This window comes from Sus scrofa, chromosome 8, assembly GCF_054392235.1.
Source record: "Sus scrofa isolate SSC_HxYL_T2T_F1_AM1 chromosome 8, Sscrofa_HxYL_maternal_Yorkshire_Landrace_v2.0, whole genome shotgun sequence".
NCBI classification, from domain to species: Eukaryota; Metazoa; Chordata; class Mammalia; order Artiodactyla; family Suidae; genus Sus; species Sus scrofa.
In genome coordinates, this window is record NC_139390.1 from 134,099,577 (window position 1) to 134,117,007 (window position 17,431).

At 35.2% G+C, this 17,431-nt stretch overlaps 1 long non-coding RNA gene across 3 annotated transcripts in view; it reads left to right on the plus strand.

Moving 5' to 3' along the window:
- The window catches only part of LOC110261993 (uncharacterized), a 517,032-nt gene that overhangs the window by 385,160 nt on the left and 114,441 nt on the right, over window positions 1-17,431 (plus strand). Inside the window, exon 1 of one of the 3 annotated variants that reach the window (XR_002346474.2) lies at window positions 16,215-16,347. The exons of the other annotated variants lie outside the window; for them this stretch is intronic. This is a non-coding gene — a long non-coding RNA (uncharacterized LOC110261993). Of the gene's footprint in view, window positions 1-16,214; window positions 16,348-17,431 lie in introns of those variants that run through there. 3 annotated transcript variants of the gene reach the window in all.

Consider the following 17,431-nt stretch of genomic DNA (forward strand, 5'->3'; position numbering starts at 1 on the left):
AAAAGGACAGACTAAACTTCTTTGCAGAATAGATGCTGACTCACAGACATTGAAAAACTACGGTCTCTCGAGAAGACAGTTCGGGGGGAGGGGGGTTGTGCTTGGGTTACGGGATGGAAATACTGTGAAATTGGATTGTTATGATCATTATACAACTACAGATGTGATAAATTCATTTGAGTAATAAAAAAATAAATAAAATTAACCAAAAAAATCCATGGTGATTTATCCTCATCATCTTAATTTTCTCAAAATAACTATAGCAAAAGAAATTATATAACGAATAGTACAGATAACAGCAATATCCATAATATGAAAAAAAGATAAAAAGTGATAATCAAGGGAGAAAATGGTAAGTCAAACATGCTCAGCAATGCCAAGATTAATCTGTTTCACTTCTTATCTCCTGCAGTGAAGATTCACCTGATAGGTGATTCCAGTGTCCCAGTTCTCCCAGAAGTGCTGTGTAAGAGATAAAATAAGACTGGTAGTGACTTCAGGTTTACGGAAATGAAAAAAACAACATTCAAATACTCTCAGGTTTACAGTCAGAAACACAAAGTGAAAATGCAGATATTTTAATGTGTGCAAGTATGAAGTTGTTGCCAACTCCTTCATCTCCCACAATCACAAATAAAGGTCGCCTACAGTAAATATTCAAAATCCACATCATAGTTGAATTCATACCAAGGGACTCAGAAATGTATATACGAAATATATATCAGTGTCTTATGATAAGCCATACAATAAGAATCAAGAGCCTATTCTATATCCAACTTAATATCAACATTATATATAGAACTTAGAGAAAAAGTTGATATGAATTACCTTGTAAAAGATGACTATGTCTTATTTATTCTATCAAAGTCAGTCAAAATACTTGATACTTTGCAAAATGTACTAAAATTAATTAATATTAACATATTAAATATTTTGTGAAATTATTAAAATCTTAGCCTTTTACAAAATATATGCCTAATTACTCACCAATATATAGAGATTGAAGCACTAGAGATGACTAGAAATTATATCTATATTATATTTTATATATGCACTATCTATATAATTTTATTCTAGCTTTTCATAGTAATTATGTTCTATAAAATTACCGTAAACATGAAATTAGCAAATACTGAAGCATTTGAAGAACTGATTATGTTTTTATCATCTGATCAGTGTGTTTTCTTCAGAGATACCTTATTTAGTATATATTGTTGATTCATTAAAACTGAACTCAGGAGTTCCCATGGTGGTGCAGTGGAAATAAATCCGACCAGTAACCATAAGGTTGTGGTTCTTTCCTTGGCTTCACTCAGTGAGTTAAGGATCCTGCGTTGCCTTAAGCTGTGGTGTAAGCTGAAGACTTCTCTTGGATCCTGAGTTAATGTGGCTGTGGCATAGGTGGGCAGCTGCAGCTCCTTTTCGACCCCTAGCCTGGCCCTAAAAAGCAAACAAACAAAACAAACAAACAAACCAAAAAACTGAATGCAAAGCCAACAGCACTATAGCTCATGACCGAACCAAGCTTATAAAACATGCATATTTTTTTTTTCTGAAAACCACATGACAGCTTTGTTACAGGTAGAAACATTAGACAGCACTGTGGCTCTATACTTGGGGGTCACTTAATAATGAAATCACAGATAAAAATCACAAAAATGGGAAAAGCATAGTACTACATAGACGATGAACAGGACACATTTTGTAATAACATAATAATTGAAACACTAAAGCAGAGAATTGCCTTTTTCATCCTTAGGTGAGAATGTGCACTTTGGAATTTTCATGGCCCTGTTCATATTTTGGAATGACTATATGAGTGCCAAAAGTGTTAATTTTGAGGTTACAAATAAAGTTTAATAAGTAAACAAACATACAAAAATGCTCCCTGTATATATATGTACAGTTGATCCTTGAACAACAAGGGGTAGGGGAGTTAGGGGCATTGACTCCCCAATTTTCTAGAAAGATATTAATTAAGAAATATTATTCCAGGATAAATAGGAGAAAAATTCACCTATAATTACTAGAGAAGTTTAGAAAATAGCTAAAGATATATTCACCAAGAGAAAACAGTTCTATAAAGTTTTTAGGATATTGACACTAAATATTCAAGTGGCAAAAAATCGCAATCTTCCAAGCATTCTTCCTAAGAAAAGAAAAAGGGAAAACATACCCTAAATAAACTGTTTCTTCCAGTTTTATTTAGATATAATCAACATACAGCACTGTATAATTTTAATGAGTACAGTATAATGATTTGGCTTACATGTATCATGAAAAAATGATCACAATAAGTTTAGTGAACATCATCTCATATAGATACAAAATTAAAGAAATAGAAAAAAATTACCTTGTGATAACTGCTAGAAATAATTGTCTTAACTACTTTAATATATAACATACAGCGGTATTAATTATATTTATTATGTTGTACATTACATCCCTAGTACTTATAACTGGGAGTTTGTACTTTTGATTGTCTTCATCTAATTCTCCCTATGCCTATCCCCTGCCTCTGGTGAATGCAAATCTTATGTGTTTTATTCAAGTATAATTGACCCACACCACTGTGTTAGTTCTTGTTACACAACATAGTTATTCAGTATTTCTATATGTTTCAAAATATTCAAAATGATCAAGTGGCAAGTCTAATTACAATATAATCTAGTTATGATATAAAAATATTACATAGTTTCCAGGCTAGGGGTTGAATTGGAGCTGCAGCTATTGGCCTTGCCACAGCCACAACAACATGGGATCTAAGCCATGTCTCTAACTGGTACAACATCATGGCAATGCCAGATCCTTTACCCACTGAGGGAGGCCAGGGTTCAAACTCACATCCTCATGGATACTAGTCAGATTTGTTACTGCTGAGCCACAACAGGAATTCTGAATCCTTACTAGTTTTTAATGGAATGTTCCAATTCAGATTTTTAAATTTGTTTCTATTAAATTTATTCCTTTTAGGAAAATGTGAAATCTCTGTTTTTTTTTAAAAGAATTATACTTGAATAGAAATGCATATATCCCCTTAAAAAAAACTATGAGAGTTTTCAAAATAATAACACACATAAATTACCTTCAATAAATTGTTAACAAGTGAAAGAAACACATGACCTCCCTATCGATTGTTGATTATCTGCAAAGATAACATAAAGTAGGCTTATGCCTCCCCTATTTCCACTACCTCTCGGCAGTACTTAAATCTATAATAAAAGAAAAAATCAGAAGGAAATTAACTGCAAAAATGAGCAGAGGAATTTGATTTCCTTGCCTCATCAAGAAACTAGCTTGTATCTGATATTGTAGAATTAAAAACATGTAACATTTTGCTTTTATTAAATGTCTAAAACCCCTTGAAAAAGATGTTGATGAGGAATTAATAATCATGCATTCCTCCATGGGAATGAATTTAATAAACTCTTCATCTTAGTTTAGTCAGAAATCACATTTCTTATCTTAAAGAAAATGGGGTCACTGAAGGAATAAACAGACTAAAAACCAACTTCATTTTAAACCACATTCTACCACTAACCTCTTATGTGACGTAAGACAATCAAAATAGATTGGATCGATTTTTCCCAAAATGTATTCTACAGAATAAGATATTTGACAAAAATGAAAATTGAGTTTGTCAAATAGTTCGTAAATATTTTATTTTATTTATTTACTTATTTTGTCTTTTTTATTATAGTTGATTTACAATGTTGTCGATTTCTGCTGTATAGCAAAGTGACCCAGTTATACATATATATACATTCTTTTTCTCACATTATTCTGCATCATGTTCCATCACAAGTGATTTGATATAGTTCCCTGTGCTATACATCAGGATCACATTGCTTGTCCACTTCCAACTGCTATAGTTTGCATCTATTAACCTCAGGCTCCCAGTCTCCTCCCACTCTCCCCCTCCCCCTTGGCAACCACAAGTATGTTCTCCATGTCCATGAATTTGTTTTTTCGCTATAGATAGGTTCATTTATGCCATATATTAGATTCTAGGTATCAGTGATATCATACGGTATTTTTATTTCCCTTTCTGATTGATTTCACTTAGCATGAGAATCTCTAGTTCCATCCATGTTGTTGCAAATGGCATTATTTTGTTCTTTTATATGGCTGAGTAGTATTCCATTGTGTACATGTACCACATCTTCTTAATCCATTCAACTGTCAGTGGACATTTAGGTTGTTTCCATATCTTGGCTATTGTGAATAATGCTGCAATGAACATAGGAGTGCATGTATCTTTCTGAAGGACAGTTTTGTCTATATAAGACGCCCAGGAGTGGGATTACTGGATCATATGGTAGTTGTATAGTTAGTTTTCTGAGGTACTACCATACTGTTTTTCATAATGGTTGTACCAATTTACATTCCCACCAATGGTGTAGGAGGGTTCCTTTTTCTCCACACTCTCTCCAGCATTTGTTATTTGTAGACTTACTAATGATGGCCTTTCTGACTGGTGTGAGGTGGTACCTCATTGTAGTTTTCATTTGCATTTCCATAATTGTTAGTGATGTTGAGAATTTTTTCGTGTGCCTATTGGCCATCTGTACATCTTCCTTGGAGAAATGTCTATTCAGGTCTTCTGCCCATTTTTCAATAGGGTTGTTGGTTTTTTGGTTGTTGAGTTGTATGGGTTGTTTGTATTGTGGACAAGACAGGTTCCTTTTCTTATGGAATTCACATTAACCAGCTTTAATGTGAATACTTTAAATAGCTAAATCACAGTGTAGTGAGTGCCAAAAGGAGGAATATAGGGAATCATCATAATCTGTGTTTTGTCTTCTCCAGTGGCTGTTTCTGATCACTCTATATGAGCTCTTCTTCCCTTTCCTACCTGCTTCACACAATTACTCAGTTTTCTGTTATCAGTTTAATTGTCATATTCTTAAGGAAACATTCTCTTGTTTCACTTTTTTAAAGAAAACTCCCAAACATGGATTAGAAGCCCCTTTGGGGGCCTTATAGTACTTGTAATCCCCTATCAAAGTGATTTATATATTCTATTATTATTGCCTGTTTATGTATTTATAACTACTAGGCCATTATTGCTTTCACCTCACTTATAGTCAGTTCCTCACAAAAGCTTTATGTAAGGAGAATAACTAACTATTCCCATTATACAGGGAAGCAAATTGAAATCCTGTGGGTTGTGCAATTTGCTGAGATCATACAATTTAGTAAGTAGGGTTAGGCTCAAACCCAAGTCAGTAAAGGTTATCATTGTAGTAACCACAAATAAGTCACCCTCAACAAAATCGTGGCTGGTTACTTTGAGGAGCCAGGCCTTAAGCAATAAGGTATCTTGGAGTAATAACTTGGAAGCCATTATTTATCACTGTGCTTTTCTTGCAAAGATATCTAAATTTTTCCATTAATAACTTACCAGAATTTTTTTGTGTATATTCTTATATGTCAGACTTAAGATAGTTATTTTTACAATTCTTCCGAGCCAGAGAATACAAGACAATGCATTGTTAAATCAAAGACTCAGACTTTTCAAGAGTCTGGTAATATCCCCACCATACATTTCATAGAACTTACAGATTCTCCCTATGGTTTATTTTACTCAAAACACATAGTTTTAATATTCCATGAAGAATTATACAACACAGCATTGCAATTTTAGGAGATAAAATTACCCTTGTTATGGGTTCTATTTAATCACTGATTATACAATGATCTTGATGATTGAAAGGAATCTGGCTATAGAGAATAAATGATACAACATACACTATGTTGGTTTTATGTTTATAAAAAAGGACCTGTACAAAATATCCAATTATGCCAAGAGGTGATGCATTCTTTGTTACTTTTTCCTCCTTCTATTTTGTCCCTGTTGAGAGCATGATTAGTGCTTTTAGCATCCCTCTCCAGTTGCTGGAAGAACAAGATATTAAATGTAAGCCACTGATTGCATCCATCTATCCATCTATAGAAAATATAATACTCAATGTCATCTGTGGCCCATGGGAAGCCTGTTTTCCTTCCAAGCCGCTTTGTAGCAGGACTCAACCCTTCATAACATCTCTTTGAAATAATTCATCCTCCAAAGCAATAGTGACTAACATAGATTGAACTAGGGATTTCAAAAGATGAGATTATGGGGGGGTGCTTATGCTACTTCCTTCATGCTATAAAATTTCCTTAATTCTCTCTTGACATGACTCCACCCTAAGCATCCCTCTTATACCCACAAATGTGGCATTCTCTACATACCTCTGTACATGAAAGACTCAGGGCTGCTTTTCCACCCTTTCCTGCTTGCTATTTTTTCTGAGCCTTTTGCGGTGCCTCTCTCTCTCTCTTTTTAAAAGCAGACTCATTTTACTGTTGTATTTTTTCCAAATGTACATATTCAGATGCATTGCCCACTCATAAAGAACCCTCTGGATTTCTCGGTCCTTAAAAGGCACTAAAAAATTATAAATGTCATGTTTATTTCTTCTTAATCAGTGCTCTACCAATTCAAAGAGGCTGCCCTTTGACAATGAAATCACATAGCCCTCTGGTACTCTGAAATAACATTATATCGACTTCAGGTTTACCTGTTCTCAAAAATAGAGCTGGCTCTTATATTTGGAGGGGGGAGGTATCTGACATTTTAAAATAACAAATACACATGCAGGGAACTCAGTTAGCTCAGTGGTGATACTCATTAAGATGGACAGCTCCTGGAGTTCCTGTCATGGTGCTGTGGAAACAAATCCAACTAGGATCCATGAGGTTTCGAGTTCGATCCCTGGCCTTGCTCAGTGGGTTAAGGATCTGGCATTGCTGTGAGCTGTGGTGTAGATCGCAGATGCATCTCGGATCTGGTGCTGCTGTGCCTCTGGCATAAGCCAGCAGCTATAGCTCCAATTAGACCCCTAGCCTGGGAACCTCCATATGCCACGGGTGTGGCCCTAAAAAGACAAAAAAAAAAAAAAAAGACGAAAAAAAAAAAAAAAGATGGACAGCTCCATAAAGTCAAGGTAAAAGTAAGATTTTAAATAGTGTAAGGTGTTAAATGGTGATCCCCACCCCTCGCCAAAAGATAGGTCCACTGGGAATATGTGATGTGACCTTACTTGAGAAAAGTGTCTGTGAGAAGGAATTGCATTAATGATCTCAAGAAAAAAAAATCCTGGATTAATCAAGTAGGCCCCTAAGTCTGTATATGAGATAGAACAGAAGAAGACAGAAAGGCATTTCCAGAGTAGAAGGTGATGTCGAGACCGAGGCAGAGATTGGAGTTATGTGTTAAAAGCAATGCCAAGGTTCATAGGCAGGCACCAGAGGCTAGGAGACAGGCATGCAATGGATTGTTACTCTGAGCTTATGGAAGGACACAATGCTGCCAAAACCTTAATTTTGGTAATCTGGCCTCTAGAACTGAGAAAATCAATTTCTGTCATTTTAAAAAATATAATTTGTGATAACCTGTTACGGCAGCCCTAGGAAGCTAATACAGAGTTTTTTTTGTTGTTCTAAGCAAAGTTATATAACAACAGATATTATTTTCATGGTCTCTTATTGTGGTGGGAATATGGGGTAGGAAATCAAGGGTCATCTTTGGCAGCGCACCAACTAGCTTAAACTTGTGCCCCAACTTCACAAACCTTTATGAGCTTTGTGAACAAGTTATAGCCTTAGTTTTTCATCAAAAGCATGAGATAATAATATTGTACTACAGTGGGGATACATAACCTAACTTTCCTACAGTTTTAATTTTTAATTCTTTTATTTATAATATTATATAATTACACATTTAAAGAACATGAACTAGTACTATAAGGTTTATTATAGAAGGAAGTAGTTCTCTTCCCAATCCCCTCTATACCCTTAGGCTTATTTCCCAGAAGCTATTATTTTCTTCCTTTTTTGCTATTTAAACTATTTCATGTGATAATTCTACAAGCATAGATAATGTGAAATTATATCTTTATTTATCCATTTTAGATGCCTACTAGTTTTCTATTATGCTATTTCAGTATTTAACACACTTATAAGCCTCACCTTGCACTTTCTATCCTTCATTTTTATCGCAGTTTAGGTGCAACAATAGTATGCATATTTGTATTAGGGTTTTTCAGGGTAACAGAAACAAGGAGATATATTTGTCTGCAAGCTGGAGACCTAGGAAAGCCAACAATACAGTGCATTCTGAATCTGAACCCTGGGAACAGAGGAGTCAATTGTGTAAATCAGTCCAAGTCTGAAAGCCCAAATAATCAGGTGTGCCACTGTCTGAGGATAGGTGAGGACAGATGTCCCGGTTCAAGCAGAGAGCATATTTCCCCTTCCCCGACTCTTCTGTTCAGGCCCTCAGGCCGATGGGACGATGTCCACCCATTTTTCCAAGGGCCACCTTCTTTACTCAGGCTTCTGATTCAAATGTTAACCTCTCCTGGAAATATACTCAAAGATACCGAGAAATAACATTTTACCACTATTTGGGTATCTCTTAGCCCAGTCAAGTTGACACAAAAAATTGCCATCATATTGCTTGATGTTATAAATACTGAACCTTGTTGAGCCAAGTAATTTGTTTTGCTTACGTTTCATTTCTTTCACAATTTTTCTTCATTTCTATTCTCTAATTTTCAATGTGTATGTCATAGTTTTCCCTGAATCTTCAGTAGCTCTGTTATATTCCTACTGCAAAATTTTATTTTCTTCATTATGTTCTACCTTTATTCTCTAGGAAGTTAGAAAAGGGTGTTTTAGAGGCATAGTCTGAAAACTTGAATGTCAGAAAATGCTCTGCCCTTACAATTAATTTCAGTTTGGAATGGATATAGAATTCTAGTTTTAAAATATCTCTTTTTCATAATATTAAAGGCATTGCAGTGTTTTATATCCAGTGTCACTTTTAGGTTGTATTTTTTTCCTATTTTATTTGGGGGTTCTATTTCCCTTGAGTTTTCTTCAATGTCTGGCTATTCTTGGCCTCACATGAATAATTAAGAATAAAACACTGAAAAGATTGTCAAAAGCTCTGAGGACATGGGTAGGAATTATTAACAGATGGCTATGTTGACTGAGAAATAGGAAAATAGCCTTTTCTTTGGATAACCCTCAAATGCTAGTCTGTCAAGGTCCTTTCTGTGGACTGAGGAGTTTTCATAAAAAATAGCCCTCCAGTTTCCTGGCTTTGGGTTACACCTTTGTGCTAGAAGGAAGGCGGTTCCACCAACCTAGTTTTCAGTCTAGATACTTATCTCTCGACTGTGCACAGTAGTCCAAGTAAGATGCTCTGGTTAAATTTCTCCAGAAACTAAAGCTCTGGTCAACTGTAGGGATGGTGAGGAGAGTAGGTATCTACACCTTCACATCCTTTGCCTTTCTTTCCGGTTCTCTGTGGAATAAATAAGCTCTTGATTTTTTTAATCTTTACCTTCTTCTGTTGGTACACAGAATTCATTTTCTTTTGTACTTAGTTACAATCATTTGGATTATTTTAGTCTTCCAAATACTTGTTGACATCTCTCATCCAAAATTATTTCCTCTCCCATCTCTTTTGTTCCTCATGATTGGATGTATTGTTTCAAAAACATTTACAAATTTAGCACATTAAAATAATGAAAAGATAATGAAGTAATACTTATCATCTCCTTGTTTCTGTGGGGCAGGGATCTTGAGATGGTTTATCTGAGTCTTCTGCTCAGAATTGCAAAAGGCTAGAATCAAGATGTTGACTGGACCTGTAATCTAATCTGATGTGTGGGATCCTCTTTCAAAATCACTGGTTGTTGACAAAATTCAGTGCCTTGTGGATATAGGACTGATGACCATGAAGGAATTCTTTTAGCTCCTAGAAACCATCCTAAAGTCATGGCCTCATGAACTCACCTTGGTTGGGCAGCACACAACATAGTTATATGCTTCTTCAGTGCCAGAAGGAGAATCTCTTTTACTTAAAATCTTTCTGACCTTTTTGTTAGGGCTCACCTGATTAGGCCAGATCCACCCAAAATAATCTCCCTCTCAAGGGATTCTGAGTTAAGTAATCATGGATCTTAAATTCATCTGCAGAATCTCTTGATAATATAATCTAACAATTACATTCACAACATTTAAGGGGTGGTGATTCCATGAAACATGTACACTTGCAGGTAGAAATCTCTGGTGCCGTGTGGAATCTTGCCCTCCATTATCTGTATCCTTTATTGAAAAAAAAAAAAAAGGATAAAAGCATCCTTAAAAATGCCCTTTTTGAGAAAGGGCACACACACACTGATGTTTTTCTGCAATTTCAGTGGTATTCTTGGATGGATTAGAGAAATGAAATTGTATGGAATATTTTCAGAACTCCATATCCATGAGGAACAAAATTTCTTCTAGGTAATCTCACATGAAATGAAGTTACTTAGAATCTAGAATCATATGTTTGGATCATCGTTCAGTTATAGAGAGAAATGAGTCTGCTTTGTTCACATTATCACATCATCAGAAAGACGAGGCTATAAGCAAATTCTTATGATGATTTCGCAAGAACACTTTGTCTCTAATTGTGGTACCCCTGAATCAACACTCCAAAGAGTACATGATAGATTACAGATCATTTTGTAGACTCCTCACAACTCTGCATATTAACAGTGGGTTTACAAGTGAACTAGGTCATTTCTGAACTTGCATGCCATGTAATTCTCACACACATTGTCAGCTCAACCGTAAAAGCTGTCACTAATTATGCTATCCTGTTATTTCAAGTGATGCATCAATAAACATGAATTAGAAATTCCTATAAAGAGAGTCAACAGGTCTTTTTGGCGGACCAGTAGTTTTATATTAATGTGCCTTTGATTTTTAGAATAAATTCATGAGGTATAATTGGGCCAGTATATCTAATATTTGCTTCATAGGACACCTCAGTGACAAAATCTTCAACTGCTAGATACAGTAGATATGATAAATTCATTTAGAGTTATAAATTCCCTAAAATATGAAAGGGCAAGAATTTTAGTAACTGTTTGCGGAGACCAGCTCAGCAGGATGGGGATGGGGCTGAAGAACGAGTGTTATGGAACTTAAGGAAAAAAAGTTAACATAAAACAAGACACAGAGACATTTATCTTAAGTAAAGGTGGGAACCAGGGGACTCAAGGTCTCAGGGACCAAGAGCCCTGCCTCAAGAAACCACACGGCTTTGATTGTGCTCTTGAGGATGACGTCAAGTGAAAAGGGGGTTGTAGGTGCAGGATATAGGGGTTTTTTTTTTTTATTATTTTCTAAGTTCTTTTATTATTTTAAAAGTCACTTAGCTGGTAGATGGTTAAACTTTTACTCTAAACTATAGGCATTTAAAATCATTAGCATTTGCGTTAGCTATCTATGCATAGCATTTCAGAGAATCCTCACTGTGCTTCTGCAAATGGCATGCCTATTTGCAGCAACCCTGTGTGCCTAGGTTTGCACCTTGGTTCTCTTTGCTAATGCATATTCTGCTAATGACCACTCATAAAGGTCATGAGGTTCCTCTTTCTCTTATTCTTTAGAGGACATATCATGCTTGTGCAAATGGCATGCCAATCTGCACAGGTCCACCGTGCCTAGACCAATGTATTATGTCCTCATTCAGCTGACCCTGCGAATAACCCATGCCTTTAGGTCTTTGTTCTTAAGCTTAAGTCATTTACCAGCACTGTGACTGTTTTTCAAGCAGGAAGGTGGGATAAAGTAAAGAAGGACAAGATGGAGTTTTCAGCAAAGAGGCCAAGGAAATATTATAAAAACATGTCTTGCAACAACTGTTTTATTAAGATTGCCTTTGTTTATGAAAAGAAATTGAACAGTTTAGTTAGCGATTGTTTCAACTAACAATATGATTAAAGACATCCTCAAAGCATCTTAAAACCATATGTAAATTAAAATGTTGGATAGAAATTTCAAAATCATCTAGCCCTTTATTCCACAAAGCAGGATTGTCAAACCTGCAACTCTGGCATCACCTGGAAAGTTGTTAGAAAGGCAAAGTCTAGAGCCCATCTCAGACTTATTTAATAAAAATCTGAATTTTAAAAGATTCCCTTGGTGATTCGAAGGCAAATTAAAGTTCAAGGAGCACTACTATAGTTTCGAGCTCTTTCTATGTGGGTGAAGGAAGTATGTGCCACAAATGGCTCAACTTGTCTGAGAGCCCATGACTGGTGTTGATATAAAACCAAAAATGAATCAATGGTCAACCTAAGAAAAATCTGCAACATTTTATTTGAGCTGACCTGAGGTCTTTAACCTGGGGCGCAGTCTTTCAGGAAAGCTCTGAGGAGTGTTCTGAAAAGGAAAAGGGGGATTTGTGACTTTGGCAAAGTGGTATGTACATGTCTTGGTAGAAGGTTACTGCTATTTGTGGAGAGCAGATATGTGAGGTAATGGTTTTCATGTTTTTCTAAGTATGGAAAGATGCAAGAAACTTGGTTTATAAAATTTTCGCTTGAAAATACTTTACTATCTGATGGCCAGTTCTCCCAGTTTTCTACAGCAGAAAATACCTCATTCTGATCTTCATCTGAGTTCCCTTCAGGATTACTGTAGGTCAGCGACTGCAGTGGCCAATGACTTGATTCTCGTAAAACTGGATGGTGAGCAATGTTCTTTATTTTTCAATTCCTCCTATTTTTTGGCCTCACTTCTACCAGTATTGGAAGGCATTTACTGACCATATTGTACCACTTGTTGCTTCTTCTCATATCTAGAGTTTTATTATTACAGTCATTGATCTTATAAAACTGTATCTTTGACCAATCATTTGGTCATCGTTATTTTTACCAGAGTCTGTCCCACATTTGGTAATTCAAGAAACAGTAGTCTTGTAAAATAGGCACAATATGAGAAAAATCACTAGTGACATTAATAAGGTCATAAGTAAGTATTTAAGCTAAGAACTTCTGTTAGGTTTGGCCCATTGTCTCCCCGGGGCCTCTGACCTACTCTTTTCTGCACCAATCACAACCATTAAAGGAAACGATATATTTGTCATTGTACCGTAAGTTCACCAAAGACGTCTGCATGTACAAGGTGAGCGTTGGATAATTTTGACTCCTTACAAGGTTGAGAAAGGAATATTATCTCCTAAGGAGTTATATGACTGGTGTCAAAAGAGAGAAATTGATCTTTATTGTTGAGTGAGTATTTCTGCCATTGGAGAGATCTGATTAATGCATAATGCAGATTCATAATTCACACTAGATGGGAGAAAGGAGACCCAAAATGACACAGAAGAGTTGTTTTTTAATTTTTTGTATCTTGGGATTTCCCATTGTGGCTCAGCAGTAACAAACCCGATTAGTATCCATGAGGATGTGGGTTCAATCCCTGGCCTTGCTCAGTGGGTTAAGGATTGAGCTGTGGTATAGGTTGTCCTGAACTGTGGTATAGTTTGCAGATGTTGCTCAGATTAGGTGTTGCTGTAGCTGTGGCATAGATAAGCAGCTGCAACTCTGATTTAAGCCCTAGTCTGAGAACTTTCATATGCTGCAGGTACAGCCCTAAAAAGCAAGATAAATAAGTAAATAAATAAATAAATAAATAAATTTCTATCTTGTTTTGAAACATGAATTTTATTTCATCACTGTTTTGAGGCAGAACTGAACCTAGAACCCAATTCTCTGGACTCCTGACTCTCCATTCTGCCAACAACCTTTATTTCTTATGTCAAAATAAGCCTCGATGTTTTGGAGAACAGTGACATCAAACATGATCTCACAATTTAAGTACTGGAACTTTTTATGCAATATGAGTTTATTTCAGAACCCTACTTAACTTCTGCATCGCAAGCTAAAAGGGATAACCACAATGCAAGAGAACCACTGCTGATTTCTGAAAACAGGGTGATCACTTTCAGAGTGGCAGGCAAAATAATAGGCTAATTTACCATGAAAAGAGTAACAGTGAAAACTATGGTACATAAATGAGGCAAAATCACTTAGCATTTATATAGGTACTCAATGACAAAGTTTCATTTTTTCTTACTATTTTTCTCAGTTCCTAACACCTAGATAGTCATATAGTAAGAAATCAATAAATATGAGATTATAACAGTCTCTTCAGTGATTTTCTAAATCCAGGGAAAAGTAATTCTACAGTAAGCTAATATGGTTTAGTTTACATTTCTGTTTCTCATTATTAAGCAAAATTTAATAATAATTTTGGTCTTGTCAATGGTGTGAAATTATAAAATCATTTTTGCCTGCTTTGAACTTATTTTCCAATATTAAATAAACTTCAGGTGGAAACACTAGGTGTCAAAGATATTAAATCGCTTGTTACTAAAGGGTGGAATCAGTTTGAACGTTTCCACCTGCATATGTATGTACCAATTCTCTCCTTGAAAGATGTAAGATCAACCTTTCCCCTTTGTTTAAGCCTTAAAGGAGAGTGACTATAAGGTAGTATATCATTTGATTCTAGAAAACTAAGTAAAAATGGGGGTGATTTGTTTAATTTCTAGTTAAGAAATTAACAGGAAAAAGGATCTCTGTTCTTTCATAATTTAAAGAATATTTTAATCCAATAATAGTTTCAGGCTTTGGATTATTACACTGTGGTGCATATTCATGTAAAGTGTTTAATGATTTTTACTATTTAAACCATTATTTCATCTCAAATCATAACAACAAAATACTAGCAAACCAAACCGTGCAACATACAAAAAATATACTATAGCATGACCAAGTGGGATATATCTCTGAAATAGAAAGTTGGATTAACATTCAAAATAAATTAATATGATATACCATATCTATACACTTAAAAGACAAAATCATATGATCAACTCAATAGACAGAAAAAGTGTGACAAAATCTAACAACCTTTCATGATAAAAACAAAGCAAAACAATGAAAAAAACGGAATTTTCTCAACCTGGATGAAGGGCATAAACAGTCTGTAACTAATAATCATTTAATTTACAAACACTGAGTTCTTTCACTCTAAAGTCATCAAATTAAGAATGTCAATTCTAGTCATTTATACTCATCATTGTACAAGAAGTTCCAGCCAGGCCATTTACACAAAAATAAAAAAAGCATTCAGATAGCAAAGATAAAAAAATATCTCTATTCATCCATGATATGATGTTATATATTTTTAGAAATCCGGGGGGGGGGAAAGAAAACTGATTAGAACTAATAAATTACCAAAATATGTAACAATGAGATAATGTGATGATTATTCCCTACAATAATACATTGAACTCTTATTTTTACTTTTAAGTACTTTTGTCAAAGGAAATCACCCCCAAATCACAAAAATGTTAATAAATGAAATAAAAGATAAATGAGAAAGGTACTATTCTTGAAACTCATTACTAACAAATATATTCTATATTTTAACATAAATATCTTCTTAATAAGAAAAGTCAGAATAAATTTATCAAAGGAGCTAAGCAATTTGCTGAAGGACAGACACAGATGGCCAGAGACATTTAAAGAGTCTCAACCATAAACGAACATTTCACCAATCATATCTGCACCAATTAAAAACTTGATGATTTTCAGCATTGATAAATATTTTAGCGGTCTTCACTGAAAGCAGAACTTGAGATCCTGGAATTTCTGTGCTAGTGATTTCTCGAGAGAGTACTCTCAGAAGATGAGGAATGAAGGAAAACAGAATAGGGCTTCCTCAGAAGGAAGCTAAGAGGATGCAGTCACCTGGAGACAGCTTCAGCTCCACTCTAGTTAGCTGAGGACACTAACTGCAACAGAGTTAGTTCTACTGAGAGAACTTTTGTCAATTATTGGTTGTGGAATCTCCCCAAGATTGGAAGGTATAACCAGTAAAGGTAATCTGGGCAGAGCATTCGTGTATATTTGGAGAACAGTTGCTTACAGACTCTACTATTAGAATATTCATCAGAAAATGTTGGACTATTTTGGCAATAGTTATTAACAAAAATGTTTACAAACTTCAACCTGACAATTCTACTTTTGTAAGTATAACTTACATAAATACTGTACTTGCTCTACTGCCGAAAAAAATGTACATATGTTAGTGTTTATTTCAGATTGTGGTAGGGAGAAAAGTAGGACCACCTCCCTTATATCCTAATCCCCAGAAGCTATGGTTATGTTACTTTACATGGTAAAGGCATTTAAAGCAGCAGATGGGAGTTAAGATTGCTAATCAACTGAAAATAGAGTAGCCTGAATTATACAGGTGAGCCCAATAAGATCATAGGGTTCTTTAAATGTGGGAGAGGAAGCTAGGGAGTTAGAGTCCGAGTGAGATGCTCGGAGCAAGGTTCTGCTGGCCGTTGCTGCTTTGAAGATGGAACCTGTGTGCCTGAGCAGCTGAATAATTTGGGTAATCTCGAGAAACCGAGTCTCCCTTAGAGTGTCCAGAAAGGTACGTGGTCATGCCAACACTTGTTTTTCATCTAGTGAGAACAGTTTCATACTTCCAGCCTTCAAGCTACAAGGTAAGAAATGTATACTGCGCTGTAGTAACTTGTTTCAAAAGTGATAGGAAACTGATAGGATTTTTGACATTATTTATGATAAGGAAGCATCGTGTTACTCATGGGGTTGGAAGAAGGATTAAATGATAAATCAATGGTGTATCTAATAGTTGAAACAACTCTGGGAGAATAAATTTTAATGCTATCATGTTAAAAAAGTGAAAAAATGGAAAAATAATATCTTGTTTGGGGTTTGTTTTGGGGAAGGTACTTTCTGAGCTCAATAAATTTGAGGACACACTACAATATTGAGGTGGGCAAACAACAAAGAGGTCAGAATGGAGCTTTAGTCTCGGCACTGGTATGAAAACCACACCGAAAGGGGTTGAGCAGTGAATAAATGGAAGGAAATAAAAGCTGCATGTAACTATCTCTAGATTCGCTGTGAAAATAAAAAACAGAATTTGGTGGTGTTCAAGGAGGTAGAAAGAGCTTAATAAAGTGCAAGAAAAGTAAAGAAACCAGTGCAGAGGAAGAATTTGAAATTTTAAGGAGGGATAGGTAATTAATCAAGTTTTTAAAGGAAGTATGCAGCAATAGTACATGAGGTCTAGAAAGATTACCACTGCCAATTTCACTTTGCTTTTATTAAAAGCATTGTAAATAAATGCAGATTCTCTGAAAATTAGTGGAGCGATATTGGTAACTGCCTTACCATCTGTGTTGAAACATCTTTGAGAGAGGAGTTTCTAATTTGTTATTCCATTTTAAGTAAGAAAATGTGTTTATTCATTTTCCCACTGAATACCTGTGAAGAATTAGATCAAACAAAAAGTCTGTTTGATTGGTTACATGGTTTTATATCCACTTTCTTAGAATCTTGCAATGTTAAATACTCAGGTTAAATAACTTATAAATTTCTTTTTTAGGATCAAATACATTGTAATTCCTAATAGGACTAATTGAATTGTCTTACTAAGATCTATATCAAGAGTCTCCTAAAATGTGTGTATCTATGTGTATGCATATATA